The sequence below is a fragment of the Dasypus novemcinctus genome, chromosome X (assembly GCF_030445035.2).
Source record: "Dasypus novemcinctus isolate mDasNov1 chromosome X, mDasNov1.1.hap2, whole genome shotgun sequence".
Lineage (NCBI taxonomy): Eukaryota > Metazoa > Chordata > Mammalia > Cingulata > Dasypodidae > Dasypus > Dasypus novemcinctus.
In genome coordinates, this window is record NC_080704.1 from 156,642,952 (window position 1) to 156,660,373 (window position 17,422).

The 17,422-nt window shown below is 38.8% G+C and overlaps 1 long non-coding RNA gene across 1 annotated transcript; it reads right to left on the reverse strand.

The window, feature by feature from the left end:
- Positions 1–14,190: 14,190 nt before the first annotated feature.
- On the reverse strand, positions 14,191–17,422 carry LOC111763675 (uncharacterized). Its single transcript, XR_002796505.3, has 5 exons — positions 17,305–17,422; positions 16,839–17,197; positions 16,553–16,671; positions 15,701–15,758; positions 14,191–15,553 (listed from the first exon to the last, which is right to left on the reverse strand). It is a non-coding gene; the product is annotated as an uncharacterized lncRNA (long non-coding RNA).

Below are 17,422 nucleotides of genomic sequence, written 5' to 3' on the forward strand. Positions count from 1 at the left end.
TCCTGAAAAAATCCACAACAATGATACTATAGCTAATAAATGAATTCAGCAATGTGTCAAGATACAAAATCAACATGCAAAAGTCAGTAGTGTTTCTATGTAATATTAATGAACAATCTGAAGAGGAATTAAGAAAACATTCCATTCACAATAGCAACTAAAAGAATCCAATATCTAGGAATGAATTAAACCAACTTGTACATGGAAAACTTGTACATAGAAAACTATAAAACACTGTTAAAAGAAATCAGAGAAGACATCAATAAATGGAAGGATATTACATGTTCATGAATTGGAACTCAATATGGTTAAGATGTCAATTCTACCCAAAGTGATTTACACATTCCACACAATTCCAATCAAAATTCCAACAGCCTTCTTTGTAGAATTGGAAAAGGCAATCATTAAATTTATATGAAAAGGTAAGATGCTCCAAATAGCAAAAACCATCTTGAAAAAGAAAAACAAAGTTGGAGGAGTCACACTTCTTGATCTTATAACTTATTACAAAGCTACAGCAATCAAAACAGCATGGTACTGGGAAGCGGCTGTGGCTCGATCAGTTGGGCTCCCATCTACCATATGGGAGGCCCTGGGTTTGCATCTTGGGGCCTCCTTGTGAAGGCAGGCTCACCCACACACTGAGGAGTGCCACCCAGCTCCCAAGTACCACAGAGAACCGACTCAGCAAGGTGATGCAACAAAAAAGGTAGACAAGAAAAAAACAACAACACAGAAGAGCACACAGCAAATGGATACAGAGAGCAGACAGCAAGCAAACCACAAGGGGGGAGGGGAACTAAAATAAATAAATAGAGGCACAGAAGAATGCACAGCGAGTGGACACAGAGAGCAGAAAGCACACAAAAAGCCACAAGGGGGATATTAAAAATAAATAAAAATAAATAAATTAGGCTTTTAAAAAAACAGCATGGTACAGGCACAAGGAAAGACTTAAAGACCAAAGGAGTTGAACTGAGAGTTCAGAAATAAGCCCTCACATCTATAGACACCTAATTTTTCACAAGGCTGCCAGGTCCACATAATTGGAATAGAAGATTCTCTTCAACAAATGATGCTAGGAGAACTGGATATATGTATGCAAAAGAATGAAAAAGGACCCCTATCTCACACCATATACAAAATATAATTCAAAATGGATATAAGAGCCAGGACTATAAAACTCATAGTAAAACATAGGGAAGCATCTTCAGAATCTTGTCTTAAGCAATGGTTTCTTAGACTTTACACCCAAAGCACAAGCAAGAGATTGAGCACCTCTCTCCCACTCCAGAATGTCCTAGGATCAGTTCCCAGAGCTGCCTAAAGAGAAGACAAGCATACACAGAAGAATGTACAGTGAATGGACACAGAGAGCAGACAACGGGGGGCGGGGGGAGTAAGTAAATAAATAAATCTTTTAAAAAAATACAACTTCTCTAATAAAAAAACTATTAAAAATGTATCCAAGGCCTATATGTAATAGCTCAAATATAATATGCTTAGAAGGAAATACAGGAGTAAATCCTGGTGACCTTGAGTTAAGCAAAGTCTTCTTAGATACAGAACCAAAGACATGAATGACAAAAGAAAAAAAGTAGTTATATTTTGATGCAGCCCCATTAAAATTTAAAACATTTGTGCTTCAAAGGATACAACCAAGAAAGTGAACCAACAACTAACAAAAAAATGGGAGAAAAACATTTGCAAATCATATCATTGATAAGGCATTAATTCAGAATATATAAAGAATTTTCATAGCTCAATAATAAATAGATAAATAATCCAATTTAAACATGGACAAAAGATCTGAAAAGACATTTCTCCAAAGAAGATAGACAAATGGCGAGAAAGGACATGAATAAATGCTCAACATCATTAGCCATCTGGGAAATGCGAATAAAATCACTGTGACTCCTACAATCTGATTTATTGGACTCACCTCACTCAGCTAAGATGGAGTTGAAGAAGGACAACCACCACACCATGGAGTCTAGAGGGCCTACAATTGAAAGCAAGAGGATTGCATCCAGTATCCATGTGAAATCTGAGCCTCCTCTTGACATAGAGGTGCAACGGACACAACCAATCCAAGGTCCACAGAGAAAAGGTGGCACTGGAGTGGGAAAAGTGGACATGGTGGATGATGGGTATGGGGAATGGCAGGAAGAGATGAGAGGTGGAGGCGCCTTTGGGACTTAGAGTTGCCCTGGATGGTGCTTCAGGGGCAATCACCGGACATTGTAAATCCTCCCAGGGCCCACTGGATGGAATGTGGGAGAATATGGGCCATGATGTGGACCAATGACCATGGGGTGCAGAGATGCCCAGAGATGTACTTACCAGGTGCAATGGATGTGTCATGATGATGGGAGGGAGGGTTACTGGGGGGGGGGGGGGCAGTGGTAGGGTTGAATGGGACCTCATATTTTTTTAATGTAATATTTTTACAAAATCAATAAAAAATAAAATAAAATAAAACCACTGTGAGATACTACTTCATAAACAGTGACATAGCTGTAATAGCAATAATTTTATAAAGGAAAATAAGTGTTGTCAAGGATGTAGAGAGATTTGAATTCTCATACATTGCTGCTGGGAATGTAAAACGGTACAGTAGCTTTAGATAACAATCTGGCAGTTCTTCAAAAAGTTATACACACTACTAGGTGTTTACTCAGAAGAAGTGAAATCAGGGACAGAAACAGATATTTGCACACTAATGTTCATAGCAGCATTATTCACAACTGACAAAAAATGGAAACAACCCGAGTGTCCATCAACTGATGACTGGATAAACAAAAGGTTGTATATAGATACGATGGAATATTATTCAGCTGTATGAAGGAAAGAAGTTGTGAAGCATGCAATAAATGGATGAACACTGAAGACATTACATTGAGTGAAATAAGTCAGACAGAAAAAGACAGATACTGTATGATGTCATTAATATGAACTAATAATGAACAAACTCATGGAATTAATATCTGGAATATAGATTACTAGGAGATGGAATGTGGGTAGAGAATGGAGAGCTGATGCTTAATTTGTGCAGAATTTTCAATAAGATTGATTGTAAATGTTTGGAAATGGATAGAGGTGATGGCAGCATATTTTCTGTTTGTTTTGTTTTAAATAAAATTTTATTAGAGTGTAGCATTCATACATGAACATACATAAACAATAACTGTATAGCAAAAGTTGTGAACTTACAACACAAACATGTATATCATCACACAAGGCTCCCATACATCACCCCTCCACCAAAACCTTGTATTGTTGGTAAACATATTATAAACAAATTATGAAAGAGCATTTTATTAGTCAGCCACAGGGGAGGTGATACAAAACACCAGAAATCTCCTGGCTTTTACAAAGGGTATTTATTTGGGGTAGAAGCTTACAGTTACCAGGCCATAAAGCATAAAGTCTATTGCCACGTGTTGGGGCAACTTGGCTGCCAACATCTGCTAAGAGTTCAGGCTTCTTGGGTTCCTCTCTTCCCAGGGTTTGCTTCTCTCTGGGCTCAGAGCTCCTCTCTTCCTGGGACTTGCTCCTCTTTCCTCACAATCAAGCTCCTCTGTGGGCTTACTTCCCAAAGCTCCAGGTCAAGACTACAACATCTCTTCTGCCTTGTTTTCTCTGTGAGTCCCCGCCTCACAACATCCTACTGACATGGCCCAATCAAAGCCTTGATCGTTATTTAATCAAATGAACCTCTGGATCCAATATAATCTAATATGCCCAGAGTTAAAGACCAGTTTACAAACATAATCCAATATTTCTTTTCAGAATTCATCAATAATATCAAACTGCTACCTCACCCTCTCAATTCCAAAAAGATAATACAATTTTTTAAAAAACTTAAATCAGTAACAGTGCAAGTACAAAATCATATCACAATCAATTTAAAGAAATACAGTTTGTTTTGGGGCAAAGTCCCATCTGCTGTAGACCTCTGACAACTTACAAAGCCATTTATCTGCTTCCAGTATACAAATGGACAAAGGATAAACATTTTCATAACAATAAGGAGAAATTGGGAGGGAAACATGAGTTATGGGTCCTCTATAGTTCAGTAAACCTGCAGGGCACCCTCCATTTGATTTCAAAGTCTAATGGTTTCTTCCCCTTGGTGACTGATGGGAACCCACCCTTTTGACAGGTTTGCCCTATGGCCATTTTCTTGGTTCTACCCTCATCAAGCATCTAGGTGTCAATCAAGCTCTAAACCTCACCCTCCAAGAGCATTGGGGTGATTGCCACATCTTTGGGTTAGAGACTTAACTCCCCTAGGACAGTGAGGTGAATGCAACATCCTTCCTAACCTTTGGCATACAGGCTCAACCCTCTCAGAGGAAAGAGTTGACCACCTGGGCGTCCCTAATCCATGGGGGACAGGTGCACCCCTTTCAGACTTATTGGGTGCTGACTTTAACAGCCATAATCCTTGAGGAATGTGCTCCACCCTCTCTGTACCCTGGGGCAGTAAAACTCTTTCATAACATCAGGCAGGAACATCCACCCTCTTCAACTGCTGGGGAAAACTCACCCTCTCTATACACATGGGTGCGGTTCTTCTCTTGGCCCAAGGAGATGTCTTAATTCCAGATCTCAGCTTCCGTGGTTTTCCTCTTAAAGCTGTTTCTCCTTCAATCTCTCCTTCCCATGTCCCTTTTAGTCCAAGCTGACAATGGTTTTGTTCAAACAGCTCTCTCAAAAAACTTGTTGGTTTAGCATGCAAGAAACAGGGGTCCAAGCCATCAGACAGTAAGACTTTCCACAAGTCTTTCCTAGATAACTGCATCTTCAATCTTGATTTACAAGTTCCAAGTTAGTTAAGTTCTCAAATGGGGCACTATCATCCAGGACCTTGATTTCCAGAGGCTTAGAATCAGTTTTTGTTTTCTTTGTGCCCAACAGTTTAGTCCTCAGCTTATCACTTTCTTTTTTTTTTAAGATTTATTTATTTTATTTCTCTCCCCTTCCCCCCCCCCCGCCCCACCCCAGTTGTCTGTTCTCTGTGTCTATCTGTTACATGTTCTTCTTTGTCCGCTTCTGTTGTTGTCAGCAGCACGGGAATCTGTGTTTCTTTTTGTTGCGTCATCTTGTTGTGTCAGCTCTCCATGTGTGCGGCGCCATTCTTGGGCAGGCTGCACTTTATTTCGCGCTGGGTGGCTCTCTTTACGGGGTGCATTCCTTGCATGTGGGGCACCCCTACGCGGGGACACCCCTGCGTGGCATGGCACTCCTTGTGCGCATCAGCACTGCGCATGGGCCAGCTGCACACGGGTCAAGGAGGCCCGGGGTTTGAACCACAGACCTCCCATGTGGTAGACAGACACCCTGACCACTGGGCCAAGTTTGCTTCCCAACTTGTCTCTTTCACCTAGCATTTTGCTATAATCTGCAAGGAGAATCTAAGACACATTCTCTGGGTTTACTTTGGAAAATTCTTCAGCTAAATGCCCAGGCTCACCATTTTCAAATTCAACCTTCCATAAAAAACCAGGAGTTAATCTTGCTAAGTTCTCTGCAACTTTAAGACACAGATTGCCTTTCCTCCAGTTTCCAATAATAGTTTCAACATTTACTTCTAAGCCATCATAAAAAAGTCTTTTTAGCATCCTTATTGCTATCAATAGTCTCTTCAAAGCAATCTAGGCCCTTTTCATAAAGCATTTCACAATTCCTCCAAAAAATACTCCTTACCCATTTATAAAACCATTCCAGAATTTTGGTAATTACAAAAGCACTTCCTCACTCCTTGGTACCAAATTCTGTATTAGTCAGCCAAAGGGGTGCTGATGCAAAATATCAGCAATTAGTTGGATTCTATAAAGGGTATTTATTTTGGGAAGAAGCTTACAGTTGCCAGTTCATAAAGTATAAGTTACTTCTCTCACCAAAATCTTTTGCCACATGTTGGAGCAAGATGGCCTGACCTCTGCCAGGATTCAGGCTTCCTGGGTTCCTGTCTTCCCTGGAGTCTGCTTCTCTCTAGTCTCAGGGTTCCTCTCTTCCTGGGGCTTGCTTTTCTTTCCTCACAATTAAGCTCCTCTGTGTGCTTACTTCCTGGAGCTCCAGCTCAAGATTCCAGCATCTCTTCTGCCATTTTGTTTTCTCTGTGAGTCCCAACCCACCAAGGGGGCAGGGATACAACATCCTACTGATATGGCCCAATTAAAGCCTTGATCATTATTTAATCAAGTAATCCTCTGAATCCAATATAATCTAATATGCTCAGAGGAAAAGACCAGTTTACAAACAATCCAATATTTCTTTCTGGAATTCATCAGTAATATCAAACTTCTACAAGCATCATCCAAATAGTACTACTAATTATACCCCATATCTTATGTTTGGTGTATTTTCCCCCCAAGCCATCCGATTATTAACACCTGTATTGGTATTATATGTTTGTTATAGTTCATGAGAGAATGTTCTCATATTTGTTCTGTTAACCACAGTCCTTCTTTCACCATTTTCCCCTGTGTTAGTCCCATGCTTTGTACATTCCATTCAAAGTGTACACTTAATGGCTCTCATTTTCATCAAAGAGTTATGCTGTTATCACCTCAGTCAATTTTAGAACAGTTTCATTACTCCAAAAGGAAAAATGACTTATCTCCTTATAGCCCCATTGTCTCTTAGAATTGATATATCTTCTTTGCCATTGCTGCAAATCTATTACAGTATTACTGCTTACTGTCATCCATAAGTTTCATTAGTCATAATTTTCCTGGGTATCACCATATTCTTTTTTAGATTTATTATATTTATTTCTCACACCCCCCTCGTTGTTTGCACTCGCTGTCTGCTCTCTGTGTCCATTCATTGTGCATTTCTGTGTCTGCTCCTCTTTTCTTTAGGAGGTACTGGGAACTGAACCCAGGACTTTCCATGTGGGAGAGAGGCACTAAATCACTTGGGCTGCCTCCACTCCTGCTTTGTTGTATCTCTCATTGTGTTTCCTCTTAGTTTCTACTTGTTGTGTCATTTTGTTGCCACAGCGCACTGCACCAACCTGTTGTGCCAACCCAACACCCCAGCCCATGGGGTCAGCTTGCTTTCTTGCTTGTGTTCCCTAGGAGGCACCAGGAACTGAACCCAGGAGTTCCCATGTGGTAGGCAGGCACCCAAATGCTTTAGCCACATCCACTTCCACCATATTCTAAAATGCTTTTGTTGCCGGATTTCCTCTAGGTTCTTGGCTATTTTACGCAAAAGAATTTAAGAACATGGCAGTTTAGTTGGGCTAGTAGTTTATTAAGGAAATGGGGTAGAGGAGAAAATAACAGATTATGGGTTCCCAAGTATACTTGTGGACTGGTCCAGGCAGAGAAGGAAAAAAGGGATAATTTAACTTCTCTGCTTCCTTTTTTTTTTTAAGATTTATTTTGTATATTTATCTTTCCTTACCACCCCCCCCCCGCCATTGTTCACACTTGTGTGTCTGTTTTCTTCTTTGTTCCTTTAGGAGACACCAGGAACCAAACCCAGGACCTCCGATGTGGGAGGGAGGTGCCTAATTGCTTAAGCCACCTCCATTCCCTGCTTTGTTGCATCTCTCTCATTATGTTTTTCCTCTTGTTTCTCTTCTTGTGTCTCTTGTTGTATCAGCTTGCCACACCTGCTTGTCACACCAGCTTGCTGTCTTCTTTAGGAGGCACCAGGAACTGAACCACAAACCTCCCATGTGGTAGGTGAGAGCTCGATCACTTGAGCCACATCTGTTTCCCTGCACTTGCTTTTTAAACTGTTAATTATTCCTCCCACTTGCTAATATTCAGGGGAGAGGTCCCAGTTGTTTACTGTTTTGATTGATTACCCCACTTGTCAGTCGAGGGGGCAATGATAAGTCCCCTTGAGTATATCTGGGGCTTTTCCTTGATCCTGGATGATCAAGGAAAATCCTTGCGTGTTCTTCCAGCAGCTTTCTGGTGGGGGTCTTTCTCTCAGAGGATTTCCAGGTGGAATTCCATGGCCGCATGTTTCATGGCCATGTTCTTCTGCCTCATTTTTTGCTGAGGGCAAGGAGAGGGAAGAAGAGATGAGATGGGGCATTTTGGGGATTTGGAGTTGTCCTAAATGATATTGCAGGGACAGATGCTGGACATTGTATATCCTGCCATAACCCACTGAATGGACTGGGGGAGAGTGTGAACTACAGGTAAACTATAATCCACGCAGTGCAGCAGTGCTCCAAACTGTATTCACCAATGCAATGAATGTGCCTCACTCATGAAAGAGGTTGTTAATGTAGGAGAAGTGGGGGGGGGGGGGTGGGGAGTGGGGGTATATGGGAACCTCTTATATTTTTTAATGTAACATTTTTTGTTATCTGTGTACCTTAAAATAAAAGACAATTTAATTTAAAAAAATAGGTCTAGAAAAACCAGTTTAAAAAAAAGCATACTATTAACGACACTCTTCATCTACCACGGAAATCATGTTATACATTTCCTAGATTATTCTCTAGCTTCCTTTCAATTGACATTCACATCCACAGACTTCCCCTTTCAGCCCCAATCTCATTTATAAATCATCAATGTTAGTTATACTCACTATAATGTGTTAACATCAACTCTATTCATTTCCACACTTACAATAAACCTTATTAAGAATTCTACATACATTAAGCATCAGCTCCCATTCTCAGCCCACATTCTATCTCCTAGTAACCTATTCTCTAGAGTTCACATCCATGAGTTTACTCATCATATTTAGTTCATATAAGTGAGACTCTGTACTTTTGTGTCTGGCTTATTTTACTCAACATAACATCCTCAAGGTTCATCCACATTGTTATATGCATTCCGATTTCATTTCTTCCTACAGCTGAATAATATTCCATTGTGTGTTTATACCACATTTTGTTTATCCATTCATCAGTTGATGGACACTTGGACTGGTTCCATATTTTAGCAATTGTGAATAACACTGCTATGGGCATCAGTGTCCAAATGTCGGTTCCCACCCTTGCTTTCTGTTCTGAACATATTCCTAGTATTTGGATTGCTGGATCATATGGCAGTTCTATATTTAGCTTCCTGAGGAACTGCCTAACTGTCTTCCACAGAGGCTGCACCATTCTACATTCCCACCAACAGCGAAGGAGTGTTCCTGTTTCTCCACATCTTCTCCAGTACTTGTAGTTTTCTGTTTCTTTAAATAATGGCCATTCTATAAAGTGTGAAATGGTATCTTATTATAGTTTTAATCTACACTTCCCTAAATAGTGATGTTGAACATTTTTTATGTGCTTTTTGGCCATTTGTATTTCCTCTTCGGAAAAATGTCTTTTGCCCATTTAAAAAAATGGGCTTACCTTTTTATTGTTGAGTCTTATGATCTCTTCATATAACATGGAAATCAAACCCTTATCCTAAATGCGATTTCCAAATATTTTCTCTCATGATGCAAATGTAAATAACAGTGCTGAATTGTGCATGTGATTGTGTTTGAAAAGGGAAGTTTAGTGTCGTGTATGTCACTAGAAGGAAAACTAGAGAATGAAACATTGGACTGCATAACAGTGAACCCTGTTGTGGTCGGTGAATGTAGTTAATAAATCAAATATAAAAATGTTCTTCCATGAACTAGAACAAATGTACATCACTACCTCAAGGTGTTAATAATAGGGTGGTATATGGGAAAAACAGAACTAGTGCAAACTATAGTTAACAGTAATATTTTAATATTCTTTTATCAATTGAAACAAAGATACCACACAAATGTTAAGTGTCAATAATAGCAGGGTGCAACAGGTATGGGGTTTTTATTTTTTGGGAGCAATGAAAATGTTCTAAAATTGATTGTGGTGATGAAAACACAACTTTGTGATTTTACTGAGAGTCACTGACTAAACACTTTGGATGGATTGTATGGTGTGTGAATAAAACTTTTTTTAAAAGATTATACAGCTGCCATATGATCCAGTAAATGCACTCCTTGGTATATACCCAAGAGAATTGAAAGCACATGTCCACACAAAAACTTGAATGTTCATAGTAGCAATTAATTATGACGAAAAGTGGAAACAACACAAATGAATAGATAAATGAAATGTGGTATATCCATTCAATGGAATAGTATTCAACATAAAAAGGAATTAAATACTGATCCATGATAATCATGGATGAACTTTGAAAACATTATGTTAAATGTAACAAGCCAGAAGGGAAAAATCATGTATTGTATGGACCCATGCATATGAAATGTCCAGTATAGGCAAATCTATAGAGACAGAAAGTAGAGTGATGCTTGCCTAAGGCTAGGCGGAGAGATGGGGTAGAATGGGAAATGTCAACTAATGGATGTAGGATTTTTTTTTGTGGTAATGAAAATGTAAAATTGATTGTTGTGCCTGTTGCACTAATATTTGAATATACTAAAAGCCATAGAATTGTACATTTTAAATGGGCGAATTTTATGGAATGTGAAATATATCTCATAAAGCTGTAATATTAAGGGAAAAAAGAGAAAGCAATTGGAAATCTTGGAAATGAAATATATGGCCAGTGACTCTAAAACGTCAATGGTGGGAGGCTTGGCACAGTTGTTGAAAGATTTGCAAAGCAGAATTGTGGAAATCTCCTGAGACATAGCACAAACTGATAAAGAGATAAAAATATGAAAGAGAGACATGGAGTACTGAAAGAAAACTAACTGCATATTCTTAATAGGAGTTCAAGAAGGAAAAAAAATTAGAATACCTGCATCTGAGGCGATAACAGCTGAAGAGTTTCTACAACTGAAGGAAGATACAAGTTCTCATTTTGAAAACAGCCAGCATGTGCAAAGTAGGCTACATAAAATTAATCCACACCTAAAAAAATGCAGAACAATAAGGATAAAGAAAAAACTATGGGAGAGAAAGAACTGATTATCTAAAAAGGAAGAATAATTACCAAGAGAAGTCACAAGACAATAATGTAATATGTTTAAATTACTAAGAGAAAATAAATATGAATCTAGAATCTCACAATTCAAGACTGAGGGCAATGTAAAAACGTTTTCAGCCATATACTAACTAAGCCCATCATTACCCACAGATCCTCACTGAAAGAAATGTTGTATTTAAAAATAAGCCCAGGTATTGGTTCTTCTGAGGGCTACAGAGACCCACAGTTTCTATTGGTCATGGCAGCTGGAGCTCAGTGCCAGGTCAGTTGGCCCTACTTTGGAGTTTGTGTTCCTGAGTGTGATGAAGTTGGACTCAGATGTGATCTTTGTCACAAGCCTCTCCTGTTACTTTTACTGGACCTGTGGTTGGCCCTGGGGTTTGGTGTATGCTGAGGGGACCTGAATCTCTGGACTTCCCATGAGATAGCCAGGCCCTGAGCCTCAATAGACCTGCAACTCCTACCCTCTGGTTTAATGAACTTACTCCAACCAGCTAATAGGGAGGTGAAGAAGGTCAACCACCACACTAGAGCCAAGAGTGCCTACAACTGCAAGCAAGAGAATTGCATCCATCATCCACGTGGAATCTAAGCCCCCTCTCAATATAGATGTGGAATGGACATAACCATTCCAGCGTCCACAAGATGGAGGAATAGAGTATGGATTAGAGTGAACTTACTGATCTATTCTGGAACTATTGTGATTAGTAAAGGAAGTAAATGTAGCATTGATGTGGAGAAAGTGGCCATGGAAGCTGCTGAGGGTAGGGAGAGGGAAGAAGAGATATGATGTGGGGGCATTTTCAGGACTTGGAGTTGTCCTAAATGATATTGCAGGGACAGATGCTGGACATTATATATCCTGCCATAACCCACTGAATGGACTGGGGGAGAATGTAAACTACAGTGTAAACCACTATCCATGTGGGGCAGCAGTGTTCCAAAATGTATTCACCAAATGCAATGAATGTGCCACGATGATGAAAGAGGTTGTTGATGTGGGAGGAGTGGGGTGAGGCAGGTCGGGGCTATATGGGGACCTCATATTTTTTTAATGTAACATTTAAAAATAAATAAATAAATAAATAAAATTTAAAAAAATAAAAACAAACTGGAATTACAAAAAAATTAACTCAAAATGGATCAATGACCTTAATGTAAGACCTAAAGCCATAAAATACTTAGAAGAAAACAGGTGTCACTCTCCCTGGATTAGATCAGGCAATGATTTCTTAGATATGATGCCATGAGCATAAGAAACCAAAGAAAAAGTAGATATATTGGTCTTCACCAAGATTAAAATCTTTCGTGCTTCAAAAGACACCATCAAGAAAGTAAAAAGACAACCCACAGAATGGGAGAAAATATTTGCAAATCATATATCTGAGAATGTACTTGTATCCAGAATTCAAAAAAATTCTTACAAGTCAATAAAAAGATAATTAATCCAACTGTTTAAATGGGCAAAAGACCTGAATTGACGTTTATCAAATGAAGATGTATAAATGGTCAATATGTACATTATAGTAGAGTAACTCAGAAAGGAGAAGGGGGTAAGACAAAGACTAGAGGCAGTGGTCAATATTAAATATTTATCTGTAATGTTTTATTCTTTTATTTCCTAAAAAAGAGACTTAAAACAGATTTAAAATGCAAACAGTTGTTAATTCTGGGTAGAGGAATCATGAGTGTTATATTATTCTTTGCACTTTTCCTTTTTTTTTTTAAATGGAGGTACCGAGGATTGAACCCAGTAGACCTCACCTCATACTTGTGAAGCTGGTGCACAACCACTGAGCTACATCTACTCCCTGTACTTTTCCTTTTTAAACATGTCTGAAAGTTTTTTTAAAAACACAACAATACACAAACACAAAGTCCTGAAGAGGATTGTCAACCTACTTTTATTGATTTCATGTATAATTTTGTCCATGACATATAACGTCTCTTGGTACATGCTTTTTAGGTGGTCAAGAAAAAGGATAATCATACTCATGTAAAAATGGGAATGTTAAGATGGAAATGTGAGGAAGGACTGTAACATTTGCTGAATGTTACTATATGCCTACTATATACCTGCTAGGTGCTTTAGTGTGGTATGTAATTTTTTAAAAAAAGATTTATTTTGTTTATTTCTCTCCCCTTCCCCCCCACCCAAGTTGTCTGTTCTCTGTGTCCATTTGCTGCGTGTTCTTCTTTGTCTGCTTCTGTTGTTATCAGCGGCACAGGAATCTGTATTTCTTTTTGTTGCGTCATCTTGCTGTGTCAGCTCTCCATGTGTACGGCACCATTCCTGGGCAGGCTGCACTTTCTTTTGTGCTGGGCGGCTCTCCTTACGGGGCGCACTCCTTGTGCGTGGGGCTCCCCTATGCGGGAGCACCCCTGCGTGGCACGGCACTCCTTGCTCGCAGTGTGGTATGTAATTTGATTCCACATTCACAGTAATCCTGTGATTTAGAGAATGCTATTCTCAAATAGGGATAAAGTAAATGGTCACACTAGGGTACACAAATCATGACAGATATATGAAGAATTCGCAGGAGGCCATGGGCACATTCAGTTGTAATGAAATCAATTTCTAGACCCTCAATTTCTTAAAATTGATCTGCCCTAGAACATTTGGTTTCCAGGAGATGGGTTTTCCTTTCCTGCCTCCTCTTTCTTAGCAGCCTTGCTCCCAGTTTACAAAAGAAAGAGGATCCTCTCTTCCTAATCTGATTGCCAGTGCATTGCCCTGGGGGTGGTAGAAACCTACCAGGGCCAAACAAAGGAACCAGCTGAAGATAAGGGTGTTGGGGTGGAAAACCAGAATGACCCCAATCACTGCATAACAAGACCTTTGGCAACACAGGTGGTTTCCAATTGTTTGCTTTCAACAAAATTCCAAAAGGATCTAATGGCATTGTCAGATTAAATCATCAAAATGAATTTTTGGTGAACAATCACCACAGTGGGATTTTGGCTATATAACTCAGAAGAAATACAAAGAATTGCATGACAGTGCTATAAAAATCTCTTCATTTTCTTCTACTTATTCATATGACAAATGTTTAACACAATGTAAAAAGTAAGACAAAAGGAATCATAAGAAAATTGATAGTGAACCCTGTCTCATTTTAGCAATAAAGCCATTTATCCACAAGTGCATGAAAAAAGCCTCATTCCTCTCAGAGATACAATTCCATTTTTTACCTTTGTATATTTAAATTATTTTTCAAATTTTATAAAATATTTGAATTATTTTTCTCAATTATGTACCAAGGATAAGTTTTTTACCCAGAAGTTTTTTTTTAATTTTACACCTAGAATGTTATGGAGACAAGAAATTTTTTCAAATTTAAATTTATGTACATAATTATATTGCAGATAATATGATGAAATAATCAAAAAGAGACTTGCAAGAATACAAATATATTAAGACAAAGTTCTGAAGGAGAAATGGAATGGAAATCATTTAAGGAAAAAGGACCAATGCAAAAATTCTAACCGTTAAAGATTTTAATCATGCATTTTTTAAATGGCTGGTGATGATGTAGGCTATGGGTGGGGGGCTGTTCATATTTTCGCAGATAACCTGAGCTGTATGTTTTCTGAGCTGTGCAGTTGGGAGAGTGAGAACTGCAGCCTGCCCTTGGTAACCATGACAACAACTCCAGTCCCAGAGAAACAGTTTAGCAATGCAAACTCTATAAACTTTAAGTATTCAGGGAAAATGCAAACCAAATGAGCTAAAAGCTTATCTAGAATGTATGAAGTCCAGGCTAAAAGCTTACCTAAAATGTGGAAGATATATGCTAATTCAAGCCTATTGAGCACTGAAACTAAGAACCACTTGGCCCTTCCTCTGTATAAAAGGAACTCAAAAATCTTGTTCGGGGCTTGGATTTTGGAATGAGAAGCTCCAAGCCCAGCTGGTTGTAAATAAATCATTTTTCCTTCCCAAAAACTTTTCCTGAGTCCTGGCTTTTCTGTACGCAAATAATTGAAACTCTCGACTTCTACAACAGTGGTGGGTGTGAAACTGCTATTGTATTTGCATTCAATTGGAAAGATAAAAAGGTGATGTAACCATTTTATTTTTAAATGTCAATATTTACTATATATTCCAAAAATAATTTTCTTCATAACGATTTAAACATGGTTGAAATTTTTTAGCTATCAACTAAAAAAATATCTGAAGGGATCAACTTCTGTAATAAAAATACATTTAAAAATAATAATAGGGTGGGTTGGGGGAAAACACACCAAATGTAAGATATAGACTATAGTTAGTAAGATTTTGACAATATTCTTTCATAATTTGTAACAAGTGTTTCACAACAATGCAAGGTGTTGGTGGTGGGATGATGTATGGGACCCCTGTGTAATGTTATGCACGTTTGCTTTGTAAGTCCACAACTTTTACTATACACTTATTATTTATGTATGTTCATGTATGAATGATATACTTCAATAAGATTAAAAAAATTGAAATTATGCAAAGTGTAATACAGGTTTTCAAAATTATTTTATGGAGCACATGAGCAAAAATGTCTGAAGACACCTTAGCTTATAACTTGTCCTGGGCCACGAAATGAACAGGCCAGGTTTGGGCTTGAACGCATGTCTGTAGATTCCAATGCTCGTGGTCCTTCGACTATATGGCACTGTTTCGGGAGACAAAGGATTCCGTGAATGTTGGTATTAATTAAACTCTATTCAGTTAAGAAATAATTTATTGGTGGTCTAATACAGACAAGTTCCTGTGGTCAATGCTACTGGGTACACAACGGTGAGTAAGACATTTTACTTACCTTTCAAGGAGATGAAAATTTTATAGGAGAGATAAGGTGTCTTCACAAAATCTTCATTCTAAGATTAAATGTAATAAGAGCAATAGATGTTTATGAAAAAAGCTATGAGAGGTGGGAAAGATGACTTTTAGCTGAGGAATCAGAGAAGAGCTGGAGCAGGTTACGGCATCAGACGAGTCTTTGTAAAATGGGTAGAATTTGGACTCTGGGAGGAGAGGTATGTGAGAGAAGGTAGGAAGAATTCATTCATTCACCCGTTCATTCAAGAACCATCAATGAGAGATATATCAATCAAATGTAACAAATGGGCCTTTAAAAATATCCTGGTTGGAATAAACAAATTTTAAAAACACTTGGGGGACAACCAGGGAATTCTGAGTCCTGACTGGATATTTGTTGATATTAAGGAATTTTAGTTAACTGATTTTAGGGATGATAATGATATTTCTCTTATGTTAAAAAAAAAAAAGAAAAAAGAAAAAATAAGTTTTTATCTTGTAGCAATATATTTTGAAGAGTTGCAGGATGGAATGAAATGATGTCCTGGGTTTGCTTTAAAATAGTTCAGTGTGTGCAGTTTGGGTTGAATGGGTGGGGGGAGTACTTAGATTGGTCATGTGTTAACTGTTGAAACTGGGTGTTGGGTATGTAGTAGCTCATTACACTGTTTTCTCTATTTTACGTGTTTCAAATTTATCATAATGAAATGTTAACAAAGGAAATATTTAATGCCTACCATGTTCCAAGAAACTGAAGGTATAAACAGGAAAGACACATGACCTGTCCTCAAGCAGCCTATGATCTGGTAAGGAGAAACAGACACATGAAATTGGCAGGTATGCAAACAATTACCTGCTGTACTCATGGTATGAACCAAGTGCCGAGGGACCAAACTCATTCTGTCCTAGGTGGTCAGGGATGACTGCAAAGAGGAGGTGAAGTTTGCCTCTTTCAGAAGCACTTACAGGGACCTATTGGAGATGAAGAAGAAGGAGTCAAAGGTAATAGAAGTTTTTACCTTGGGCACTTGGGTAGGGGGCATGCCATTAGTGGAGACAGGGAATACAGGAAGAGAAACAGGTCAGGGTGGGGATAGGGAAGGGGGAGTTCAGCTTTAAACCTACTGAGGTTAAGATACCTGTGAAATGTCCAGGAGGTCATTGAAGCTGTATTCGAGGCAGAAGGAACCACAATAACAAAGGCTTCAAGAGGGAAATGTGTGGAATCCTTCTAGACCAGGCTGACAGCTTGTAGGGTCGGGGTGGGAAGAGGTAGAAGGTGGTAAGGCTGGCTGGGGAGGTGAATGTGCTGGAGAAGGCCTTACATTGGGAACTGTGTTGGGCTCCACCGCTGCCAGGACGTTTGATGATCATGGAATGGAGCATCTGTAGGTTTCAGACTCCTTGTGGAAGGAGACACTTGATGCTTAGAAATAGCCTCCCTGTGGGTTCCATTCTTAGAAAATAAGCCATTGAGGTGAAGAGCATCAGTGCCACTCTGAAAGAAAAATCACTTATCTATAAGAAGCAGTTACTTTGGATAACTGTAGTAAGAGTGATAGAATCTCCAAAATCTCTTCTTTCATTGTTTTGGAAATAGCATACTGGGCTTATGTTGTGGGCTCTGAAGCCACGCTTCTTGGTTTTACATCCTGGTTCCAAAGCTGCTTAACCTCTTAGAGTCTCAGTTTCCTCATCTGTAAAGTGGAGATCAAAACAGCAT